Source organism: Notamacropus eugenii, chromosome 5, assembly GCF_028372415.1.
Source record: "Notamacropus eugenii isolate mMacEug1 chromosome 5, mMacEug1.pri_v2, whole genome shotgun sequence".
Lineage (NCBI taxonomy): Eukaryota > Metazoa > Chordata > Mammalia > Diprotodontia > Macropodidae > Notamacropus > Notamacropus eugenii.
This window is the reverse complement of record NC_092876.1, coordinates 88,635,932-88,644,189: the sequence shown is the minus strand read 5'-3', so window position 1 is coordinate 88,644,189 and position 8,258 is coordinate 88,635,932. Positions and strand designations below refer to the sequence as shown.

The 8,258-nt window shown below is 38.3% G+C and overlaps 1 long non-coding RNA gene across 1 annotated transcript; it reads left to right on the top strand.

The window, feature by feature from the left end:
* Positions 1-5,693: 5,693 nt before the first annotated feature.
* On the top strand, positions 5,694-7,865 carry LOC140508639 (uncharacterized). Its single transcript, XR_011968491.1, has 3 exons — positions 5,694-5,875; positions 6,720-6,899; positions 7,681-7,865. It is a non-coding gene; the product is annotated as an uncharacterized lncRNA (long non-coding RNA).
* The last annotated feature ends 393 nt before the right edge of the window (positions 7,866-8,258 follow it).

Below are 8,258 nucleotides of genomic sequence, written 5' to 3'. Positions count from 1 at the left end.
GGGGGGAGTTGATAAAAAGGAGAGCAATATGTGATTTACAGAAACAAATAAATATAAATAAATAAGTTTAGTGACCTTATGTTTGACAAGTGTAAAGACAAGATTTTGGGATAAGAATTCATTATTTGGTAAAAATTGTTGGGAAAACAGGAAAGCAGTATGCCAGAAATTGAGCATAGACCAATATCTTACACTATTTGCCAAGATGAAGTAAAAATGGATATATGACCTAGTTATAAAGAGACACATTACAAGAAAATTCAAAGAACATGGAACGTTACTTATCAAACTTATAGACAGACATATCCAATGAGATAACATAGCAAGAATGTAACAATTTATGAATAAACAAGAGATAAAGAGTAGAGTGAAGTTTAAAATATATAATTCCAAGTACGTTAAAATAAAAAAGGTTTTATAGAAATAAAACAAATGTAGCCAAGATCAGAAGGAAAAAAAAATTGAGGAAAAAATTTTTATAGCTCCACATGAACTGATGCAGAGTGAAGTGAGCAGAACCAGCAGAACAATCTATACAGTAAAAACAATATTGTAAGGATAATCAACTGTGAAAGACTGAACTACTTTGATCAATACAAGGATCTACTACCACTCCAAAAGACTCATGATATAAAATGCTATCCCCTTTCAGGTAGAGAACTGATGGACTCAGAGTGCAAATTGAAATATATCTTTTTCTTCATTTTTCAACTATATATGTATATTGAGTATATTTTAAGTATTTCTTACCTTCTCAAAGTGTGAGGGAGGGGAAAGAGAGACAGAAACAGAGAGAGAGACACAGAGAGAGAGAAAGAGAGAGAATGTGGAACTGAAAATAAATTTTCCTTAAAAAAATGTGGGGGAAAGTTAATGGAAATTACCTGGCTCTCCCTAATTCTCCCACAAATAATTTAAAATGAAGCATTAAAGTGAACGTTAGAGTTGTAGAAATAATTAAAAGTCAAGGTAAAGCAGTGGTCCAGCCTAAGGCACCTTGGGAGGACGAGGAAAGACCTGACCTCCTGCAGCAGTATTCTGGCCTGCTTGAAGTACAGATGCCTCTGGGAAAATGCCATCAAATCAACAAACAACAAGTCCTGGGGGCAGCTGGGTAGGAAGTAGCCTCCAAGAACTTTCACCTCACTAACAGTGTGGGGGTCAGGCTTTTGAAAAGGGAAAGATTTCAGGGTTTTCAACTGACTGGTTATGGACTCAGGGTGCATGTGCACTGACCAGATGCAGTCCCAGGCTCTGACTGTGGGCAAGGAGGAACAAGTACACACTGGTGAGTGCGGTTGCAGAGAAGTGGGGTCCTGATGGCTGTAGTCACTCACAGGAGAGTGGAGTCCCTGGTTATGGTTCCAGGACAAAGAGTGAAGTGAAGTGTGCAGCTGTTGGAGGGACCACAGGGAGTAAGAGCATTTGTGGTGACAGCATTGCTGGGGGCCCTGGCTGCATCTCAGGAGCAGAGAAGAGTTCATTAGTTACTTACAGACCAAAGCATGAACTGGAGGAGCAGTGACCATACCTGTTCTTAGATTATAAAACATTGGAAGAACCAAGAAATCAAAGGCCCCCAGAGAGAGCTAAAAGACACAATAGCATGAAAAGCCTGAAGTCTGAGACATTATCCCTCACACCTCTGGACTAGAGTCTGACTCTAACATAAAGTTACCAGCTAAGATACAGACCATTTAAAAAGTGGGTAAACAAAGGAGAAGGAGCAAGACCATAGATATCTACTATGGTTATGGAGAAGATCAAGGATCAAACTCAGAAGACACTGAAATCAAAACATCTACTCCTACAGCTTTAAAGATAAATGCAAAGTGGTCACAAGCCCAAAAAGAGTTCTTGGAATCAGAAAGATTGAGGAAAATTGGAGGAAAAAATAAAAAAATGGAGAAAAATAGAAAATTCAACTACTTGGAAAAGGAGATCTGAATAGCAAGGGGAAGCTAATGACTTCATAAGCTAATAACACCAAGAAATAATAAAATAAAGTCAAAAGAATGAAAAATAGAAGAAAATGTGAAATGTCTCATCACAAAAACAACTGATGTGGAAAACAGATTGAGGAGAGACAATATTAGAATTGTTGAACTCTCTGAAAGTTATGATGAAAAAGAGTTTAGACACTATACTCCAAAATTTATCAGGAAAAATTGCCCTGAAGTTTCAGAAGTAGAGGGTAAAATCAAAATGGAAAAAAAATCCATCAATTACCACCTGAAAGAAATCACAAGGTGAAAACTCACAGGAATATCATGGCAAGTTTTGGAACTTCTAGGTCAAGAAGAAAATACAAGGGGAAAAAAACAGCTTAAATACTGTGGAGTTACAGTCAGGATAACATAAGATTTAGCAGCTTCTACATTAGAAGACCAAATAGCAAATGATATTCTTAAGAGCAAAGGTGCTGGGTTTGCAACCAAGAATAACTTACCCAGTAAATCGAAATGTGATCCTGCAAGGGAAAAATGGATATTTAATGAATTAAAGGACTTTCAGGTATTCTTGAAGAAAAGATCAGAACTCACCAGAAAGTTTGGTCTAAAATCAGGAGAAACATAAAAAAAAAAAAAATGAAAACCAATTATAAGAGATACAATAAAGTCAAACTGTTCATTTCTTAAATAGAAAAAAATCATCTGTAACTCAAGAATGTTATCATTACTAAGATAGTTTGAAAGAGCATACATAGATACAAGGCTTGGGATTGAGTTGATTATGATGGGATGATCCTAAAAAACAAAATTGGGTAGGAAGAGGTAAAATGGAGCAATTATCTCATACAAACAAGGTGTCGATGGAAAAACTGTTACAATGGACAGTAGAAGGGGGTGGAAGGCTGGTAGTGCTAGAATCTTATTCTGATCAGAACTGAGTAAACGATGGAATAACACATCTAGAAAAGTATAAAAGTCTTCTTAACTTAAGAAGAAATGGGAGAGCAAGGTAATAGAATAAGAGTAAATAAGAATAAATGTTAGAAGAGTGTGCAGTTTAAGAAATAAGAGGGCAAGGGGAGAGAATGAGAGAGGGTTTTTTAGAAAGAGTATGGATGAGAGAAGCAGTGATCAGAAGTAAATTAGATGTTGAGGTATGCATAGTATGATTTTACGTCTACATACATATGTATGCATATTTGTGTGTGTGTATGTGTGTGTGTGTGTGTGTGTGAATTGGTGGCCTTCTCTAGTGAATAGTGGGAAGGGAGGGAAAGAGACAATACAGAATTTAAACTGTAACAAAAAAATTTTAATTTAATTAAAAAAAGAAAAAGAATGTATACTTTTTACTTTTCACTTTGTATCCCAAGCTCTATGTGTTTTGCCCATAGTAAGTGATTATTATATGCATTATTCATTCACTCATTTGATACTGTTTACATTTTGCACATATGTGCATATACAAGTGCATGCATGTGTGTGCATGCACACACACATATGTACACACACACGGTGCCCCCAAAAAGTCTTAGTGGAATTTTGAAGTTTAAAAGTTTATGCATGTGTAAATATATGTGTGTGCACATACATATATAGTCAGCATTTACATAGCACTTTGAGGTTTGTGAAGTGTTTTCCATATGTTAACGCATTTACAACAACACTATGAGGTAGGTTCTTTCACTATCCATATTTTATATCAGGGAGACAAAGAGAAGTTAAATATGTCTCAACCAGAGTCACAGGCATAGGAAGAGTCTGAAGCAGGATTTGAATTCATGTCTTCTTGATTTCACACCCATCACTCTCTCCACTCAGCCACCTTTGTGCCTCCCTCTCTCTATCTCTTCCTAGCTCTGTATCTCTAGTCTATTATCTTTACTGCTTTCTATCTCTGTTCTTCTCTCATGCCCACTGACTCTGTGTCCTTCTGTCCCCTGTGTATGTTAATGAGACTCTGTCCCACTCTGTTTTGTTTTTTGTCTCTTGCCATCTCTGTCTATCTACAAGTCCTGGCTCCACCAACACCTCATTTTGAGAGTTGAGCAAGTCACTTTCCCTCTCAGGGACCCTGTACCATCGGGAGGTTGCAATAGACCAATTGTCTGCAACCTCTGTGCCTCTTAACATGCCAGAGAGTTATTGTCAGGCTCTTTCTCAAATCAGATGAAAGACAGTATGTACCACACTCTGCAGAATTTAAAGTTCTACATCACTATCAGGTTTGCTGTTCTTGTTACCCTTAATAAATGACTCAGTCTAACAGATAGGAGTACAAGTCTTCTGTAGCCCAAATAATGGTAAGCCATAGTTTTACTATTTGTCAAAGATATGTCAATGTTGTTCTCATCAGTAAGATAAAAATTCATTTGGCAGCATCACTGAATTCATTGTAGCTTTTTGCTATCATGTATTTTCTACCCCCCCACAATGTTACAGCTTTGCTTTTATTTTTTAGTATTTTATTTTTCCTCAATTACTTGTAAAAATAATTTTAACATTCATTTTTAAAATTTTGAGTTCCAAAGTCTTACCCTTCCTTCCTCCCTATCCCACTCACTGAGAAAGCAACAATTTGATATACATGTGTAGTCATATAAAGTAGATTTTTATATTAGTTATGTTTTGAAAAAAAAAGCAGACCAAAAAATAAAAACTGAAGAAAAATGAAGAAAGTAAAAAAAAGTATGGTTCAGTCTCTATTCAGACACCATCAGTTCTTTGTCTGGGGATGGAGGGCATGTTTCATCATAAATCATTCAGAGCTGTCTTGGATCATTGTATTGCTTAGAATAGCTAAGTCTTTCACAACTGATCATCTTACAATATTGCTGTTACTTTGTACACAGTACATTTCACTTTGCATCAGCTCGTGTAAGTCTTTCCAGGTTTTTTATGAGAGCATCTTGGTCATCATTTCTTATAGCACAATAATATTCCATCATAATCACATAGTACAATTTGTTTGGTTATTCCCCAATTGATAGATATTCCCTCAATTTCCAATTCTTTGCCACAAAAAAGAGCAACTATAAATATTTTTGTACATATCTGTCGTTTTTCTTTTTTTATTTATCTCTTTTTGGATATAGACTTAGTAGTGGTATTACTAGGTCAAAGGGTATGCAGAGTTTTGTAGTCTTTTGGGCATGGTTCCAAATTGCTGTAAAGAATCATTGAATCAGTTCACAACTCCAGCAACAGTGCATGAATGTCTTATTTTTATGATATATCCTCAAATATTTGTTATTTTACTATTTTGTCCTATTATCCAATCTAATAGGTAGGAGGTAGTACCTCAGAATTGTTTTCATTTGTATTTCTCCAATCAATAGTGATTTATAGCAATTTTTTCATATGGCTATAGGTAGCTTTGATTACTTCTTCTGAAAACTGATCATATCTTTTGATCATTTATCAGTTGGGGAATGGCTCTTATTTTTATAAATTTGCTCAGTTCTCTGTATATTTGAGAAATGAGGCCTTTATCAGAGAAATTTGTTTCAAATTTTTTCACAGCTATGATTGCTGACTGTATTTCCCCCCATCCTATCCACCTTCATTTATTCTATACTCTCTCTCCTTTTACCCTGTCCCTCCTCAAAAGTGTTTTGCTTCAGACTACCATCTCCCCCAGTCTGTCTTCCCTTCTATCATCCCCTCTTATGCCAATTTTACTTTTTAAGGAGTTTTTTTCTTCATAGAATTTTTCTGTCTCTCTTTACATTTGTCCAGTTCTGCTTTTCAAAGCATTCTTCCCCTCATTGTCTTTTTGTATTTCTTTTACCATTTGTCCTGGAGAAGAAAGTGAGGTTGGTGACCATGTACAGCACTCTCTCACTCAAATCCAAGTCAACTGCAAGTCATATCATCGTCTTGATGTCATGGTACTCTTCAAGAACAAAGGACAAGCACAACCTGTGAGTTAGTAGCAGCTCCCTTCCTCCTCCTTCTCCTCTTTCTCCTCTCCTCTGGTGTTCTACAGGTTGTGTTTATCCTCCAATGTGACTGCAAGTTCTGGTGTGCTAATGGTCCTTCTTTCCCTGGAATTGCCACCCAGGACTGCAATCCAGATCTTAGTATAAACAAAGCAATAGAGTCTTGCCTCCAGTGCCAGCAAAGAGACCTCTGTAATCTCTTTCTGATCACTTGTTTGACCCCCTTAGTTTCTATGGGTTGAGAGCTCTGGAAGCAGCCACTGCCACTGAAGATTCAGTGTCTTCTAAGGCCTGTTCCTGGTTTACTGGGGCCTGATCTGCACTGGCATAGCCTCTCTCACCCAGGTGTGACAAACTTTTCCTGACAATCTTTTAAGTTGTCTTTGGCTGGAAAATTATTTCCCTTATCCTTCTATGGGTTCTGCCACTCCAGGAGGGCATTATTTAAAGGTGTTCAGAGGGGTTTGGGGGAGTGCGGAGGTGAGTTTCTGCTTCTTCTCCTTTATCTTGGCTCCAACACCCAATGTTATTCTTGTATTTTCTTTATGAGTAGATATTGAAAGCACAATTACTATTGTGGGGTTTGATGATTTTTTGTGAAACCAAATGGGAGTCTTCATTCTCGAAAGTGTTGGGGAATCACCAAAATAGAAGGAAGGGGGAGAAATGGGGAACATCTGTGATGATCTACCCACCCCCCACCTTCCCCTCCTGTAATATGCTCCACTCCCATAACAACAAATACGAGTCCTGGTTTGGAGATAGGAATTGCATGCCTATACATAAGCAAATTTCAAACATGTAGAGATTCCATTCCTTTTTCTAGACTCCCTGAAGGAGAGAGAAGGGCAGAAGAGGACATGGCATGAGAGGAAATAAATGAACCTCCTCTGACAAGCCCAAGTGAGCAAGAAAGGGCCCAAGACAACTTTTCTGGATGAAGGGGAGCCCAGCAAAGCCCTGCAGAACCACCCATAAGTGAATTTCCCGGAGAGACTGTAAAAGTGTGGGTCTGGGTAAGGGGGAGAAAAGAAAATGGAAAAGAGAATGCACTGATATTCTACCTGGGGATCAGCTAGGTGCCCCAGTGCCCCCCTGAAGCATATGCCTGCCTGAAAGTCTTGAAGCCTGTGACCCAGGATCCCTGAATCAGCTGATCTCCCCAAACATTCTGATCTCCCTCATTCCCTGATTAATCTGATTCCAACAGAACTCCACTCTCTGTCTCCTTTTTCTTTCTCCCGGCCTTTTGCTACCTGCTCATCTCTCTCTTTGCCTTCTTTCTATGCTGCATTTCTTTCTGTCTCTGCTAATGCTCTTTCTCTCTCTCTCTCCCCCCATTCCCATTCTCCTCTTTTCTCCTAACCTCATTTTTGTCTCAGTCTCTTTTCTGTTTATATATCTGTCATGCCAGGCTCATGACTTATGCATCTCTGCCCTTAGATTTGTCTTCTTTTCTCTCTTTCTTACTTTCTCCTGCAAGCACAGACACTTTTATTATGGTCTCTATCTCTCTAGCACACAGCACTGTGCCTGGCACATAGCAGGTAAGTAATAAATGCTTAATGATTAACTGTGCCTCCTTTGTTCTCTTTCTGTTCCTTTGTCTCCATTTGCTCTGAATACTCTCTCCACTATTAATGCAACAAAAATCCCTTTTCCCATTTTCACAATGAACATATTGGCCTAGATTATGCCTAAGGTCCCTCTTAGGAGTCCCTTTCACTCCTCCCATGGCTCACTTAGTCTCAACTCCATCCTTTGTCTCTGTTTCTCCCCTCCCTCAGGATGCCTACACCTCTTCACTCCCCATCAACCTTGCTCTGCAGGCCACACGTTGTCTCCTCTCCCTCTCAGATTCGGGGCTTACCCAAGCCCCTGTGTCTTCAGAGATGCTGGCTGCAGCTAGCCTTCCACTGGACCGAAGTTTCGTCTGCTTGGAGTCTGAAACCCACAAGACTTTGGAGACCTTCTAAAGGTGAGGCAGCGCAGCCTGAAGAATGGGAAATGAAAGCATTTTCAAACAAACAGAAAGGAATATTAAGAGAAATTTACACAAAAAGAAAAACAAGGAGGAAAGTGGAGCTTGCCCTACAACCACTCAAAATATAGCCTAAAGTGCTTATTAGCCAGATTTAAGGACATAATAAAAAATTTTAAAAAGATCAGAGAAAGGTAGTCCAGATTTAGAACCAAGGGCATAAAGCTATAATAATAGTAATGATAATAATAGTATTTTAATTTTTCCCAGACCAGTGAGTCAATTATTAGAGAGACCTCCCTCCACCAATAAAGAGCTACTTCTAATCTGCAACTTATATTCATGCAGAGTTGCCCTGGAAAACTGAGAGGTTAAGGAACTCAC